Genomic DNA, 17,605 nt, shown 5'->3' on the forward strand with positions numbered 1-17,605 from the left:
ATAATGCTACTGCACATTTAATAGACAACAATGTAGTATAAACATAACTTTTATATGTTTTGGGAAACCAAAAAAATCGTGTGACTTGTTTTATTATGATATTTGCTTTAATGAGGTGGTCTGGAACTGAACTTGCAATACCTCCAAGGTATACGTGTAATGCCATTATAAAATAGATTATGCTATAATTTAAGGTCCCAAATTAAATAAATAGTCAGGATAGAAGAATGAATTACATTGTAATAATTCTCATGTACTGTTTTTAGGTAAAATACTGAAGCCAACTTCTGTCTAAAAATCCCAGTCATGAACCCTACCATAACTCTTGTTTTAACATCTATCAAAAATAAAACTTAAATAATGTACACATGTTAATGTAAGATGAAGCTGGAAACGCACAAAGGGAAAATGTGCTAGAGAAAAAGTCGCTGAAATTTTATCTCCTTAGTATCTGAATATGCATATGTGTGTGTGTATATGTCTTTTTCTGAGTCAAACGAACATTGAAATCTATCTATCTGCAATACTTTAAGCTACAGTGAATTTTCATCTAGCAAAATAGTATCTCTCTACAAATGAGATAAAAGGAGAGAGTCAAATAACCAATGTTTTGTGTTAAAGAAAAACATGCTTTTCCTTGGAAGAGAAAAGCATTCCAAGAATTATTTGTTAATATCAAAATGGCTGCTCTGAAACAATACTTCATTGACATCAATTAAAATGAAAAAGAGGAAAACCATAAAAGAACAGAGTATTAAAAAACACACTCACACAAAATACTTCAGTAGGCAATAATAAAAGAATGAATAGCTATTGAATGCTATGCTGTACAAACCACTGTGGCATGTGCTTCTACTGTAGTTCAATTATTTTTGACAATATTTGTGTGAGGGTTAGTACGATTATTATTCCTACTTTATCATGAAGAAATTGAAAGGTAGGGCAATTTGACCCAAACCGCAAGATTATTGGGTGGTAGAGATGGGATTTCAATTTAGGCAGCCTAATTCCACATCTCATCCTGTTCAGCATCACTGCAATCTTGTCCTTAGTTGAAAACAAAGTGTGATATTTGTCTTAGTGCTCTATAAAAAGGACTTCTAATGGCACAGTGCCACCACTTGGGCTCCAGGCCAGTTGTTCCTATCTTTTACAATTTGAATCTGTATATTATCTGTGGTGTCCTAGGATATGATCTGGGATTTTAACATTTTATGCCCAGTGAAGGATTCCAGTTAATATGGTGTTTGCTGATTTTTGTACATCTGTGCTGTAGGGTCATACTTCCTGGCATTGGTGTTGGAGCCCAGTGGGCATATCTTGGGCTTCGTGATATTCCCAATTCTAGACCTAAAGCTTGTACTATTTAAGCAACTCTTCTTAATCTTGTTTGATGAAGGACACCAACTTGCCCCAGAAGAATTTCATCCACTTATATCCTGGCAGGAAAAGATTATGAAAAAGGCAATGCCATCGATATGGACTAGCTCTTGACCTACACTAGAATGTCAGGTTGGATTCTCTGGCTCATCTCAGATAGTTAAAAGAGTAGTACTTGCCAGAATGAAAAATTTCAGGACTATTCTTATAACTCTTAGGAGGATGCTAAAAGAAACACATTTTGGTTCCATGTGGTATGCTTAATGAATTATATTTTCCTACGGGAAAACTATAGGAGTATTAGGTAAGGGGAAAACATTTGTTTCTCTGTGAGAACCTATAATTTGAGGTTGGAAAGCTGGATAATAACATAGATGGTAGTGGTTGAGAGAAATGAACATAATGAAAAACTTTATGTTCATAATAACTTCAATATTAACGATTTTATTATACAGGGACTCTGATATACAAATAATTGGACCTGTAGTGTTTTATCAATTGAAAAGTACTCTTTAGTGGCCTGTTTCCAATTTCCTAGCAGCCTAAGAGAATCATGTTTCTGGTATATTGTCATATCTGCCTTGAAACTTTCAACTACAAAGAAGTCATGTTCCCTTAGTCAGTGTGTTCTTTGTTCTCTAGGTGACCAGTACATGATTCCTCATCCTACAGAGTGAAGGGATGGAGAAAGACTATGTTCCAGGTATGTACTTATTTCTCACAGAAACAAAGTTTTCAACAGTGATTAGGATCCTAATAAAATCAATGATTAAAAAAGATTTTTTGATAAAATATTTTTAAATTTTATCATTTATCACTGCAATCCATTGCTGGAAATCTATTTTAATAGCTAGCAGAATAAGTTTCTGAGATAGTTATAACAAATCTTGCTAGCTACAACAATTATCCTGATCCCTTGTACCTAAATGTCAACTTGGGGTAATAATTTGTGTTATCTAATATGATGAGTCTCATTGGAAATGTATATCAAATCAGATACTCTAGCCAGAAAAAGTCTAGTAATGAAATTGAGATTTACAGTCTAATCTGTTAATGTCATTCTCTCCCTGATATTTTTAAATAATAAAAAAAGAAAGTGGTCTAAGTTTCAAACAACTGACACAATGGAAACTTATAGAAAATAACTTCTGCGTTACATTCGATATGTATGATTTCTAGTTCTATGGAAAAAAAGAGAAATGAAGCAGCTGGTTTCTACTCAATGGTAACATTTTCTACTGGTTTATGTAAATTAAGCACATCGCTTAATGCAGCATTTGGGAAATCTAGATTCAGTGTTAGAGGATTCTCACTAATCACTTACCAAGAATTAGTTTGTTTATCTTAAAGATATTAAGCATCTGCTATGAGTATCAAGTTCTCTGCTGATTGGAGGATCACCTTAATCAATCTGTTATAAAATTATAAATCTAAGACTGTGTTAACAATGTCATTCCATAAATACTCCTGTTTTTTAACACAGTACTTGTTAGTGGTCATCTTAAGATTAACAAATCTAATCAGCTAGAAAGTGGTTAATAATTCTGAAAAGTATGCGGTGAAACAAGTATGCGGTGTTCAAGAATGTGACTGCAGAAAGAAAGATCCTCAATTATCCTAAGTTAACAGTGTGTAGGGAGTTTTTGGGGATATATGTATAAATGCTCTGAGACTTGAGAAGTTAGAATTTAGCTGTTTATGGAAAACTTCTAAAATATGGTTGGCCTCTTTTCTTGGAAGGTGATGGGTGGATTATAATGGAGAATAAAGGAATCTCTTATTCCTTTGAAGTATTTTGAATTATATCTGAACTCAGCTTCTAGATAACTGATATGGACAAAATGATGAAATACGTGGTAGAACCTCCTACTAGACTGAAGGCTCCATGGAATGAGGTGCTTCCAGTTTACTGCCTTAGTCATCTCTGTATCCCTCGGGCATAGCATAGTGTCTGGCACAAAACAGGCAATTAGAAAATGTCTGTTGCACTAAACTGAAGATTTGGTAGTAAATTATAAAGTATAACATGTATAATTGTTTAACAGCAATCTTCCTTTGAGGTCTTATATATGTCAATGAGTACTGTTAAAGACATCCATTTGGGCTTTGAATTCTAACATAATATCAACTTGAAGTCTGGAATGGGAGACAGGGTGATGTGGTATTATGGAAAACACATAGGATTTGAATGGCAAAGACATGTATTCTAATACTGTTTCATTTTTTTATTTTTAGTAAGAACTTTGTCCTCTCTAAGCCTCAATTTATTTGTCTGTTCACTTAAACATTTATTGGATGTCCACTGTATGCCTTTTACACAGAGATGAAAAAGACACAAACCTTGACCAGGAGCTGCTTAAAGACACAACAACAGAGAAATATAATTCAATATTTCCTCATCTGTAAAATTAGAATAACAATATTACCTACTTGTTGATATGGTGAGGCAATTATAAAAATAGTACTTAACTTTTAATGCATATAGAAGTGTTCTGTAAATGGAAAAGCAATATACAAATATTAGTTATTATTTTAAATATTGTATAATCACTCCTGATACTTTCTGGTTTCCTTAGGTTGGATTTCCACTTGATGCTAGTTCTGGAAAAAGTGAAATGATTAACAATTTTCAAGCAATTTTTTTCTAAATTCTCTTTTGGAATAAACCGGGGGGGCTGGTGGTTTAAATTGTATGTTAACTTGCTTCCAAGTTATTTGTTTAGAAGAAATTTTTTTTTCATTCTTTTTTCTTCTTTTTAATTTGAGATATATTTTACCCCTTTAAAGTATACAATTTAGTAGTTTTTGGTATATTCACAACCATCACTACTACCTACTTTCCTAACGTTTTCATCAGCTCCAAAAGAAACCCTGTACACGACAGTCATTTCCCTTCTTCTACCCTAAGCTACCAATAATCTTTTTTCTGTCTCTATCAGATTTTGCTTAATTCTGGAATTTTATGTAAATAGAATCATACAATATGTGGTCTTTAGTGTCCAGCTTCTTTCACTTAGCATAACACTCACAAGAGATTCATCTCTGTCATAGCATGTACAATATTACATTCCTTTTTATGGCTGAATCATGGGTTTATTTTTATTTTCTGGCTATTATGAATAATGTTGTTATGAACAAGTTATTATGTGGATATATATTTTCAAATCTCTTGGGTATAGTACTGAGTTGTGGAATTAATGAGACATATGGTAACTCCATCATTAGCTTTTAAGGAACTGAATAACTTGATTTTGATTCCTACTTTTCTATAGGTTGATGCACCTAAGTGTCCAAACAAGGAATGATAATAGGCCATTGCAAATGCATGTCGAAAACAATGCAAAAGAAAAACAAGAAAAGAAATCCACAGCTTTCAAAAACCAAGCTGTTATTGCCTGCAGAGTTCCAATTTAATAGTCAGTGCTTCTCTACAGAGTTGCAGTAGGGAGGTACACTTTTCTGAGGTTATATGCAATTATGTTTCAATTGTTATGCTCTGGATTAAAAAAATAAACTCTGGTTTCCAAAGTGGACAATGTGGTATAAATGAGTTAAATGGGAAAGTTTGGCTAATCCCTTAGTACACCTCATTTTTCATGTTAGAGAGCTACAACTCTCAAGAGGCAAATCAATAAGCAATGGGCCATGCCAACTTTACTATAAGCTGGCGTTTTTAATGGTGACAAAAAGCAGAAATGGATAAAATTTCTTAGTTTGAGACACGGATAAAGACATATAGTTACTTTGCAAACCAAATGTGAGAAGACTTTTTAATTCCCAAGTTGCAAGACAGGTTGTTTTTAGTGAAATGTGATTTTTAAGTAAATGCTCAGCAGACTAGGTAGCTGTTACAAGTTACACAATTTGGAGACACCTGGAGGTAATTACTTGGCTATCAATAGATATTACACACAAAAGTACTTTGTAATTTTTTCCTTCAGTAAAGTTATCTTTCACATGTACCTTCTTTTTAGATGACACAACAGGTTTGACAATCAGTGAGCATATTCTTTCAAACTTCAATTTCTCACCTTTTGCCTCTTCACATTTCTTTCCCTTTCCTATCCACTCACATCTGCTCTGCCCAAACACAGCTTTTTATTAGCATTGATGCATTCATCTTCATAAATTCTTTTGCTTTGCTTTACGGCTGCCACGCCCTCATTCAAATAAGACAGACTCTCTGATTTTTTTTTGAAACCCCCAGAATCACACCTGAAAATATGATTCATATTAAAGGTGTCAAGTGATTAGAATACTCACTGGACTCCTTATGAATTTATTCCCTATTCCTGATTTTACTCTTCTTTCTTCTGGGTATGGATTACTTAGGATCGTAGCTTGTAAATGTTTTTGGAATACTAATAAATCTTTATAGAACAACCCACTATCACTGTGGAGATTACTGTCTATATGTACAGCCCCCAACCTTAGACAACACACACATCACAAAAGATTTTCATATCCCTAAACTGTGTACCTGTCAATTTTCTATCATTCTCTTAGCAATTTCTATTCTCTTGCTTTTGTGTCTTTTTTTCCTTACTCATATTTATTGTATAGATTTGTTCCTGCTAAGTTTCTTTCTGCGCTATTCTTAATATCCCTTAATTAACCTTCTTTAGTTCCCTAAAAATTTGAAAATTTTGCAAAGTCAAAATTTTACCTTTTGAAGAAAAATATATTAAGTTTAAGTCCACCACTATTTCATGAAAGGGTCATCACACAAAGCTGGTGGGTAAAGGAAGACTTTTGACCATGATTTCCAAGAAAGAACCAATTTTAATAAATAATAGAGTAATTCCAATTCCTCTTTCCCATCCCTTATGACATCACTATCCCTCATTTCACTTATTCATTTGCTATAACCACCCACTGCATTGCCACTGTTATTACTTTAAACTGTAGTTATCTTTCACATTAACTAAGAATAAAAAAGATTTTACCTTCATTTCTCCCTTCTCCTGTGCTCTTCCTTTCTTTATATAGATCTAAGTTTTGAACCTATGTCATTTTCCTTCTCCCTGAAGAACTTCTTTTAAAATTTCTGGCAGGACAGAGCTGTTGCCAATGAATTTTCCTCAGTATTTGCCTGGGAAGTTATTTCTTCTTCCCTTTCCCCCCCATTTCACTTTTGAAAAATAATTTTGCTGGATATAGAATTTTAGATTGGTGGTTTTATTCTTTGATACCACTCTCACCTTGTCTGCTGTAATTCTTATCCTTGTTCCTCTACAGGTACGTGTTTCTTCCCCTTTGGCTTTTTTTCAAGAGGTCTATGTATAGGTTTTGGGGGTATTTATCTTGTTTGATGTCCTGTTAGCATTCTGTATGTGTGGTTAAGTGTTTGTCATTAATTTTCAAAAATTTGTGACAGTTATTACATTAATTATTTCTTCTGCTCTGTTCTCTTTTCTTCTGTTGGTACAAGTATGTTTCACTCTCTGAAATTGTTCTATAGCTCTTGGATGTTCCATTTTGTCATTCATTATTTCCCTTTGTAATTCAGTATGGGAAGTTTCTATTAATTTATCTTTAAGCACACTGATTCTTTCCTCAGCTGTATCCAGGCTACTTATGAGACTATCAAAGGCATTCTTCATATCTATTATAGGGCTTTTGATTTTTAGCATTTCATTTTGATGTTTCATAGTTTTTGTTTCTTTACTTACACCTAAGTAAGTAAAGTGTTCTTGCATGCTATTTATTTCCATTAAAGTCTTTAGCATATAAACCCTAGTTATTTTAAATTTGCTGTCTGATACTTCCAGAATCTGTTATATCTGAGTTTGATGGTTGCTTTGCCTTGTCAAGACTTTTAAAAATTTACTGCCTTGTAATATTTTGTTGAAAGCTGGATATGATATAAAAGAAACTGAGGTAGATAGGGCAATAGTGTGAGGTGTTAGAAGGTAGACTCTGTTTAAATTTAGCTGTAAGTTGTGCCAGAGGCTTCAGATTCCTTCACTGTTGTTGTTTTTGTCTTCCCTGTTATCTCTGTGATTCCTTAAAAACTCCTCCTTAGATAGAGTCTGATTTATAACATGTGCATCTGAAATCCACTCTTGGTATACTCAAGCACTGTTGGCATGGTGATAAAGTGTGGGAGAGAGGATGCATGCTATAATCTAATGAATAAATCTCAGTCCTTTAGTGGGCCTGGGCTTTGAGCTTCACAAGTGTTTCTGTTTCTAAGTGTTTCTCCTCCAGCTCCTACTTTAGATGAGACAAGGAGGCCAGAGGGCCAGGAATTGGTTAAGTGTCCTATTCCCAGGTGGCATAAGGCTCTGGTAAAGTCATTTTCTCTGGAGACTAGGCTTTTCTTTTGAAGCTGGCATCTCTTGGTCCCTTGCTCCTGGGCTCCATTGCTTTCAGCTTCTGTTCCTGTGGGGGTTCCTCACTTTGCTTCTCTGGAACTGGCTTTCATCTCTTGGCTTTTTATGGCTCTTCCAGAATCTGACTTGATTAACAACTCATGGCAACATCTGCTGGGTTCTAAGCATCTCCAAACATCTCTGCTTCTGTTCTCCAAGTGTTGGCATCTGTGTCAGCTTTGCTCTGAAGTTTCATTCAGCTCTGTCATTTCTGAGGTTTCTTTTAAAGACTTTAATAAACTAATAAAGACACACCTGAAATGGGTGGAGTCACACATCCATCTAATCAAAAGGTCACACCCACAATTCAGTGTATCATATCTCTGTGGAGATGATCTCATAAAAAATTTCCAACCTACAGTACTGAATCAGGATTAAAAGAAATGGCGGTGCCCACAAGATTGGATCAGGATTAAAACATGGCTTTTCTAGGGTACATAATATTTTCAAACTGGCACACAGTAACTTTTTTTCCTTGTTTTTATTTTGGGGTGGTGGTGCATGGTCCAGGAATCAAACCTGGGTCTCTTGCATGGAAGGCAAGCAGTCTACCACTGAACCACCCATGTGCCTGGCACACGGTAATTCAAAGGATAAAGAGAGGTAAGGAAAAGAATATATAGCTCTGACAAAACTAAAGGACAAAATGGTAGAGTCAAGAAGTGCTTTTACATTAATTACAGTAAACATTAATGGACTAAACTCACCAATTAAAATATACGGACTGGCAGAAGGGATTAAAAAACATAATCCATCTATATGCTATTTACAAGAGACTTGTCTTAGACTGAAGGACACAGATTGAAAGTGAAAGGATGGAAAAAGTTCTTCTATGCAAGCTGCAACCAAAAGACAGCCAGAATAGCTATACCAATATCAGGCAAAACAGACTTTAAATGTAAAGATGTCATAAGAGACAAAGGAGGACACTGCTTATTAATAAAAGGGACAATTCACCAAGGATATATAACAATCATAAACGTGTACGTTTCCAGTCAAGGAGCTTCAAAGTACATGAGGCAAACACCGGAAAAACTAGACCTATAGACATTTCAACAGTAATAATGGGAGACTTCAACAACCCACTCTCTGCTACAGACAGAACAACCAGACAGAGAATCAATAAGGAAATAGAGAACCTAAACAATGGAATAAATGAATTATACCTAATAGACATATATAGATCATTATACCCCAAAACACCAGGATATACATTCTTCTGTAGCACATATGGAACATTCTCCAGGACAGATCATATGCTGGGACACAAACTGAGTGTTTATAAATTTAATAAGATTGAACTTATCCAAAGCACTTTCTCTCATCACAACTGAATAAAGCTGGAAGTTAATAAATACCAAAGAACCAGAGCTTTCACAAATATATGGAGATTAAGCAACACACTCTTAAATAATCAGTGGGTCAAGGAAGAAATTTCTAGAGAAATTGGTAAATATCTGGAGATGAATGATAATGAGAATACAATGTATCAAAACTTATGGGAAGCAGCAAAGGGAGCACTGAGAGGGAAATTTATTGCCCTGAATACCTATGTTAAAAAACAAGAACAAGTAAAACTTGAGGATTTAACTGCTCACTGGAGAATTTAGAGAAAGAACAGCAAACTGATCCCAAAGCAAAAAAGAGAAATAATAAGATTAAAGCAGGAATACACAAACTGGAGAACAATAAAACAAAAAGAACAAAACCAAATGTTGGTTCTTTGAGAAGATCATTAAAACTGATGGACTCCTAGCTAGATTAACAAAGAAAAAAAGAGAGAGGATGCAAATAAAATCTGGAATGGGGGGGAGAGGAGGGTCATTACCACAGATCATGAAAAAATTTTAAAAATCATAAGAGAATATTAGAAATGAACAAATTCCTAGAAAGACACGGATTACCTACACTGACTTGAGAAGAAATAGAAGATCTCAAAAAATCAATTACAAGTAAAGAGTTCAATTAGTCTTCAAAAATCTTCCCACAAAGTAAAGTCCAGGACCAGACAGCTTCACTGGACAATGTTATCAACATTCCAAAATGAACTAACACCAATCCTGCTCAAACCCTTCCAAAAAATTGAGGAAAAAGGAATGCTACCTAATTCATTTTGTGAAGCTAACATCACTCTAATACTAAAACTGGATAAAAATGCTACTAGAAAGGAAAACTGCAGACCTATTGCCCTAATGAACATGTATGCAAAAATTCTTAACAAAATAATAACAAATCAAATCCAATGCTAATTAAGGGAATTATACATTATGACCACGTGGGATTCATACCAGGAATGCAAGGATGGTTCAACACAACAATATAATATAGTACATTAACAAACTGAAAGGGAAAAATCACATGAACATATTGATTGATACTGAAAAAGCATTTGTTCTAGTTTGCTAGCTGCTGGAATGCAACACGCCAGAGACGGATTGGCTTTTAATAAAAGGGGATTTATTTTGTTGGTTCTTCAGAGGAAAGGCAGCTAACTTCCCACTGAGGTTCTTTCTTACGTGGAAGGCACAAGATGGTCTCTGCTGGTCTTCTCTCCAGGCCCCTGGGTTCCAACAACTTTCCCCGGGGTGACTTCTTTCTGCATCTCCAAAGGCCTGGGCTGAGCTGCTAGTGCTGAGATGAGGAATGCTGAGCTGCTTAGCAGTGCTACGTTGCAATCTCTTATTTAAGCACCAGCCAATTAAGCCAAACATCACTCATTGCAGCAGACATGCCTCCTAGCTGACTGCAGATGTAATTGGCAACAGATGAGGTTCACGTACCGTTGGCTTATGTCCGCAGCAACAAGACTAGGTATGCTCACCTGGCCAAGCTGACAACTGAATCTAACTAACACAGCATTAGACAGAATCTAGAATCCTTTTCTGATAAAAACACTTCAAAAGTTAGGAACCAAAGGAAATTTTCTCAGTATCATAATGGGCATATATGATGAACCCACAGCCAGCATCATACTTAATGGTGAGAAACTGAAAGCATTCCCCCTAAGATTGAGAATGAAAGAAAGATTCCACTGTCACCACTGTTATTCAACATTGTATTAGAAGTCCTAGCTGGAATGATTAGACAGGAGAAAGAAATAGAAGACATTCAAATAGGAAAGGAAAAAGTAAAACTTTCATTATTTGCAAACAACATGATCCTATACTTAGAAAAGCCTGAGAAATCTATGGCAAAGCTAACTGAACTAATAAACAAATGCAGCAAAGTGGCAGGATATAAGATTACTGTACAAATATCAGTAATGTTTCTAAACCCAAGCAATGACCTATCTGAGGTGATAATTAAGGAAAAAATTCCATTCAAAATAGTGACGAGAAGAATCAGGTATCCAGGAATAAGCCTTACCAGGATGTCAAAGACTTACACACAGAAAATGACAAAAAATTGCTAAAAGAAAAAATGACCTAATAGAGGGAAAGACATTTCATGTTCAGGGATAAGAAGGTTGAATGTCATTAAGATGTCAATTCTACCCAAAGTGACCTACAGATTCAATGCAATACCAATCAAAATCCAAACAACCTACTTCAAAGACGTGGAAAAGCTGGTTATCAAATTTATATGAAAAAGAGACCCCGAATAGCTAATGATATCCTAAAAAAGAAAAGTGAAGTGGGAGGACTATTACTTTCCGACTTTAAAGCTTACTATTTCCTATATTGTCATCTTCAATTTCATTACGTCTGACAAAAATGTTTCAATTGTGGAGCTCTAGAGAAACTGAATTGAGATACTATAGGTCTTTTAGGTCAGTGGTTCCCAAATACCTGTTAAATTTTATACTAGGGAAGAAAAGAAAATACAACTGCATTTCAAACTTCAGGAATATTCTTATTTGTAGAACATCTTTTCCAGTGGTTCCTGAAATGTGGTCCCAGGAATAGTGGAACACCCTAGGAACTTATTCAATAGGTCTGAGAATTTTCATTATTAGGAACTTACTAATAATGAAAATTCTCAGACCTATTGAATTGAAACTCTAGAGATGAGGGACCCAGCAATTTGTCTTTTAATTAGTTCTCTAGGTGATTTGGATGTATGCTAAAGTTTGACAGTGTCAAAACATATTAGAAAAGCACAATATTCCTTAAAGAGAAACAGCTGCAATTCATCACTGATTTTCTACATTCCTGGCTCATTTTCCCCATGCTATGCAATTAACAATGAACACTGGGATTTTTTAAAGCAATGGAGTGTGGGAACCACTGTAATAGGGAGAATATTTGTTCTCTAGAGATTTAATGACATTTATAATGCATACCTGATGGAACGAAATGATTATTTTTAGAATAAATAGAACATTTTCTAAAATTAATAAAAGTTCATGAGGGAGAAAAGAATTAAAAATTTCACTTAGGAATAAATTTCCATTTTGTACACTACTTAAATTTAGGACTATTCATATTTAATTTATCTTGGTGCCAAATTCTTATTCCGTTTGTTGATGCTAGGGCAATATGAAAAAGAAGCCAAACACAGTAAGGTACAATGAATTGATGAAGCTGTAAGTTAGCCCCCCCAAAAGTTTCTTATATGTATTTCACATGGGTGTGCAGCATGTTTCATCATTTACCTAATGTTGTCATCCTACCTGATGATACAAAGTTTTAAGTATATCTCTACAGTAATCTCATGCCGGTTAGGCAGAAAGTTGACTTTCTATTATGTATCTTTCTATCTTCATCTAGGAGCCTGGCACAATAACTTTGAATGTAGTTAGTAATGAAAAATATACACAGAACCAAATACATTATTTCAAGCTTCAACATGATCCCTTCATGTTTACAACCCGATGCTGGTAACATTTATCTTATTAGGCAAGTAATGTTGGATTTTAAGAATTCTGTTCAACTGCAGATAAGATTAATGGATTTTTAGGGTATAGTTCTGATCTACTATGTAAAATGCAACATCAAAATTTCAGCCAGAACTAGAGCTGCAATTTATATACTTGTAAATATAGTGTGCTTTATTTGCAAAAGCTGCCAGAATGAAATATACGAGAAACAGAACAGCTTTTAAAAAGAGGAATTTATTAAGTTTAAAGTTCTAAGGCTGTGAAAATGTCCAAACTAAGGCATCCAGGGAAGATACCCTAGTTCAAAAAAGCTGATGTTGTTTGGGGTTTCTCTCTTGGCTGAAAAGGCACATGGCAATGTCTGCAAGTTTTTTTTCCAGGCTTCTTCAACAGTTTACCCTGGGCTGCTTTCTTTCTTCATCTCCACTGATCTCTGGGTGTGTGGGCTCTGTTGGGTCTGGTGGCGCTAAAACTTCTTCCAAAAATGGTACCCTCTTAAAGGATTACAGTAAGCAACTCTGCCTTGAATGGGTGGAGAAATGGCTCCATGGAAACCATCTAATCATCGGGAAATAATGAAAGTCTTACTTCTTCCTTCCAATTTGGATGCTTTTATTTCTTTTTCCAGCCTGAATGCTCTAGCTAGAACTTTGAGTACAATGTTGAATAATGTGGTTAAAGAGGGCATCTCTGTCTCATTCCTGATCTTATAGGGAAGGCTTTCAGTCTCTCCTCATTGAGTACAATGCTGGCTATGGGTTTTTCATATATATGCTTTATCATATTGAGGAATTACCCAATCACAACAACAGAAAATAGACACAGAAAATATTTTGAAAATGGCCAGAGACAAATGGCACCTTACTGATATGGGAAAAAGAACTAGATTGACAGAAATCTTATCAGAATCCATGGAGGTCAGAAGGAAGAGGCAAATTTTTCAAATGCTGAAAGAACTGTCAACTCACAGTTCTAAACTCAATGAAAATATTTTTCAAGAATGAAAAGGAAATCAAAACATTATCAGATGAAGAAAAAAATAAGAGAATTTGTCTCCACCAGGCTTATACTGAATGAATGACAAAAGTAAGTTCTTTAAAATGAAAGGAAATTATAAAAAAAGGGATGTTGGAAACATCAGGAAAGAAGAAAGAGTATGGTAAACAGTAATATAGTAAATAAAATAGGCATTCCTTCTCCACTGAGTTTCCTAAGTTATACCTGGCAGTGGAAGTAAAAATTATAACTATGTCTTATATGACTCTAACTGTACATAAATGAAATATATAAGATGATATATACTGGTGACATTAGTGGGACATAAAGGAGGGGTAATGTTTTGATGCCCTAAATAAATAAAAAAATGACATATTAGTACACTGCATTAAGTTATGCATATATAATGTAATACCCAAGGCAATCACTAAAAAAACTATGAAAAGATACACTCAAAAACACTATAGAAAAATCAATATGACATTCTAAACAATGTCCAGGTAATCCATAGGAAACAGAAAATAGAAAAAGAAAAATGAGAGAACAGAAAACATAATAAAACAAAAGGCAGATGTGTGCAATGAATATTATTACATTAAATGTAAATGGTCTAAATACACCAACTGAAAGGCAGAGAATGGCAGAGTGGATTAAAAAAAGTTAATTTTTTTTGACCCAGCTATATGTCTGTTTACAAGACACTCAATTATTGTGATATAGGTAGATGAAAGTTATAGATAAATCTTGTCAACCACACCCATCCAACCTTGCTAATGGTTCACTTGTACAGTTAGTGAAGGCATCAGGTTCTAAAACTGCATGAAAGGACTACTTCTCTCCTTTTTATTACAATGCTATCTGAGAATATGAGCAGTATTTCATCATTCTTTTGCCTAGTGGAGGTAACTATTATTGAAGTAAAAGATAAAACATTCTGATTCCATTTATTTTCCCATGTCGGAACTCTTCTAAGTTTTACTAGACTCTTTTTTTTAAAGCAATCTACCAGCAGGTAAATATTCAGGATGGACTTGTAGGACTGTGATTACTACCCACTATGCAATTTGATAGATAATATTCTTGAATTAAATTTTACAACTTTCTGCTTAACATATTTAAAAGATAATTAAATCATTAGTTGTTATGCATTCATTTACTTAATTTCTAGTATTTTCTGAAATTCTACAAATTTATAACCAAGAAGGAAAAGAAATACTTTAACATTCATTTTTACTTTATTCTCCAAATTTATCTTTTAAATTATATGTAGCTTTGCTGTTGTTTTTCACCAAAAATTTTCTAACTATTCAAAGAACTGTTGTTTTAAATTTGTAGTTGTACTGCACTAGGGACATTTATGAAAATAAAGATATATTTGTTTTGCTTGTTAGATTTTATTAGATGTTTTCTTTGTAGCTATCCCTACAACATAATATGACCACACAAAAACTCAAGAGCTCTATTAAATAACCAATAGAATTACAAATAACTAGAACATGGTGTTATGTTTTAATGTCTGCAGCAATAAAGTCAGAAAAGAAAATTATAAGAAATTTAAGTTATAGTGCTTTGACAGGAGCTTGCTTCACTGAGAAGTCTGGGTACATTCTGAAGAATTAAATGAATATTTCAGGCACTATCATTATTGTACTAGTATATACCTCAGAAAAGCCATGTTATTTTCCTTACAGTCTTGTGGGGGCAGACCTATTCTTTAGGGTGGAACATTTGATTAAATTGTTTGCACAGAGACTGACTCACTAAATTGTGGGTGTTGATGGAGATGTAGTCCCGCTAAATCAAGATGATATAGATTAGTTTCCTGGAATCCTTTAAAAGGGGAGACATTTAGGAGTGGCTTTACAGCTGGCTTAGATAAAGAAATTTGGAAATGCAGAAGCTCCAAGAGACACCAGGAGCTCAGAGCTGACACAGACACAAACATTTGGAGATGCCTGGAGTGCTGACAGAGTAAGCAGACACCTAGACATGGATGTTTGGAGATGCAGAGCCCAGCAGACATTGCTATGTGCTTTTTCCTGAGATGCTAAGCAAGTCAGAACACAGAGTTTCACTCAGGAGAAGCTAAGTGAAGACCAACAGATGATTAGATAGGAAACAACTGGAACCAGAAGCTGGAAGCAACAGAATTGGGAACAAGGACCAGCAGATGCCAGCCACAGCTTCCTATATGACAAACATTGGCCTTTCTTTGGAGTTAAGGTATCTTTCTCTGGATGCCTTAGTTTGGATATTTTTAATGGCCTTAGCACTGGAAATTTATAACTTAATAAATCCCCTTTAAATAAGCCATTCCATTTTTGGTATATTGCATTCTGGCATCTTTAGCAATTATCAAAACAATATTCTATTGTAAGGAAGTCTTTATATCTGTAATGAACATGTCCAAGTCTACTTTCAGGTAAAACTCATGCATACAGTAGATGTTACAAACAAATGGCTTACTGGTCTTAAAAATGGGGTACAGAACAAACCAAGAGGTCACTGAAGGTGCATCAGCAGCTAAAGGAGGCAGAGTAACCCAAGAATGAGGAAGATATGGGATCCAAAAACTAAGAATCGAACTTAAGGAGGTAAGGGGAATAAGACCACAAAAGGAAGTCCCAGGGTGACAACCTGGTGGAAGATTAGAGAGTGCTAGGCCAGATACATAGAGATTTCTGAGTATCAGTGGTATTGCCAAGGGGGAAGAAAATGAACTGAGATATTGTCAGATAATTTTAGCTTTGTGGAAAACTAGAAAAAGAAGAGTGACAAAAGAACTAAATGAGCCAATTAATTGCAGGAAAAGCACAACATTCTTTAAGGAAGGAAATAAATTCATAGCATACTGCTTGGCTCAGCAATAAAGAAAAAGTTACATCTTTTTGAAAATGGAAACCTGTCAATATGGACTCAACCAAAATGATTTAAAACTATATTGCAAGGATCACAGAAAGAGGAAATATGTTTGTATGTTATGGAAGATAAAAGAGAGCTAAATTATAAATTCTTATTCCTAAATAGAGGGAAATAAATAACAGCTAAAACAAGAATTAAGGAATAACGTCATTTTTAAACCATCATTTTAAAGAACAATAAAGAAGTAACAGGTACAGAGTTGAATTTTTTAGCACTCTGAATATCTGACTATATTAAAAATAAAATTTAAATATGGACAACAACAAAATAAATGCTTTGCCGTCTATAACCTTCTCTAATATGAAAGAATAACAATAGTGTGATATAAACATTTTGCAGAGAGTTCTATTATTTGGTTGTTAAATGCTCAGCCCATGAGTTTGTATGATATTTTCTAAATGGATATAAATAAATTATTATTATTTTTAACAGTAAAACTCAGTACTGTGTATTACTGAACAACTTTAAAAAGTAGTTCTGCTTACTTGGAAGAGTATTTAAAGATATTAAAAGGAAGATACTTGGTCAAAATAAAATAGATTTAATAGAATAGGATCTATTCATATTTTATTTGTAAATATGGTAAGCTCTTTGATTAAAATAACTGAATTTAATTATAACTGTTGACAATGTAACTTGGGTCTTAAATGAGGAATGTTAGAATTATGAGAAAGATCTTTTAGGTGAATCTATTATCTTCTTAAAATGTGTTAGGAAAACTTGTCTACTATTATTATTATTATTATTAAATTAATTACAGAAATATAAGAGCATAATACTAGGACCATAACTTGTACTTATTGTACTGGTGGCTTTTCTCCTCTTCCTTTTGCATCGGTCTATGTAATATTATGATACTTTTTAATATTGATTTTATTCTCATTTTTTTCTTGCCCCTCAGATTTTTAATCACTGATGTGAAAAAATGTCCACCACTGATCCATTACAGGCAACCACAGAAGCATATTAATTTACCCTAGAATACTCTCAAATCAGACTTCACATTCTCCTATCCCCAAACCTATAGCATTTCCACAACCGATCTCTATAACTCAGCCACCAAATATCCAATTTGCCCAACCTCTTCAAACACTATTCCTCACAGAGTCACAAT

The 17,605-nt window shown here is 34.3% G+C and overlaps 1 protein-coding gene and 2 pseudogenes across 3 annotated transcripts in view; 1 reads left to right on the forward strand and 2 right to left on the reverse strand.

The window, feature by feature from the left end:
* Positions 1 to 17,605, forward strand: part of LOC143659412 (origin recognition complex subunit 1 pseudogene) — a 117,656-nt pseudogene that overhangs the window by 56,401 nt on the left and 43,650 nt on the right. The window contains exon 2 of the transcript XR_013163525.1: positions 2,023 to 2,083. The product of XR_013163525.1 is annotated as an origin recognition complex subunit 1 pseudogene (transcript). The remainder of the gene's footprint in view (positions 1 to 2,022; positions 2,084 to 17,605) is intronic.
* Positions 1 to 17,605, reverse strand: part of ITFG1 (integrin alpha FG-GAP repeat containing 1) — a 343,198-nt gene that overhangs the window by 32,315 nt on the left and 293,278 nt on the right. The gene's annotated exons all lie outside the window — the stretch shown is intronic.
* LOC143659973 (keratin, type II cytoskeletal 8 pseudogene) overlaps positions 1 to 17,605 on the reverse strand; it is a 30,079-nt pseudogene that overhangs the window by 10,737 nt on the left and 1,737 nt on the right.

This window comes from Tamandua tetradactyla, chromosome 16 (genome assembly GCF_023851605.1).
Source record: "Tamandua tetradactyla isolate mTamTet1 chromosome 16, mTamTet1.pri, whole genome shotgun sequence".
Taxonomy (NCBI): Eukaryota; Metazoa; Chordata; class Mammalia; order Pilosa; family Myrmecophagidae; genus Tamandua; species Tamandua tetradactyla.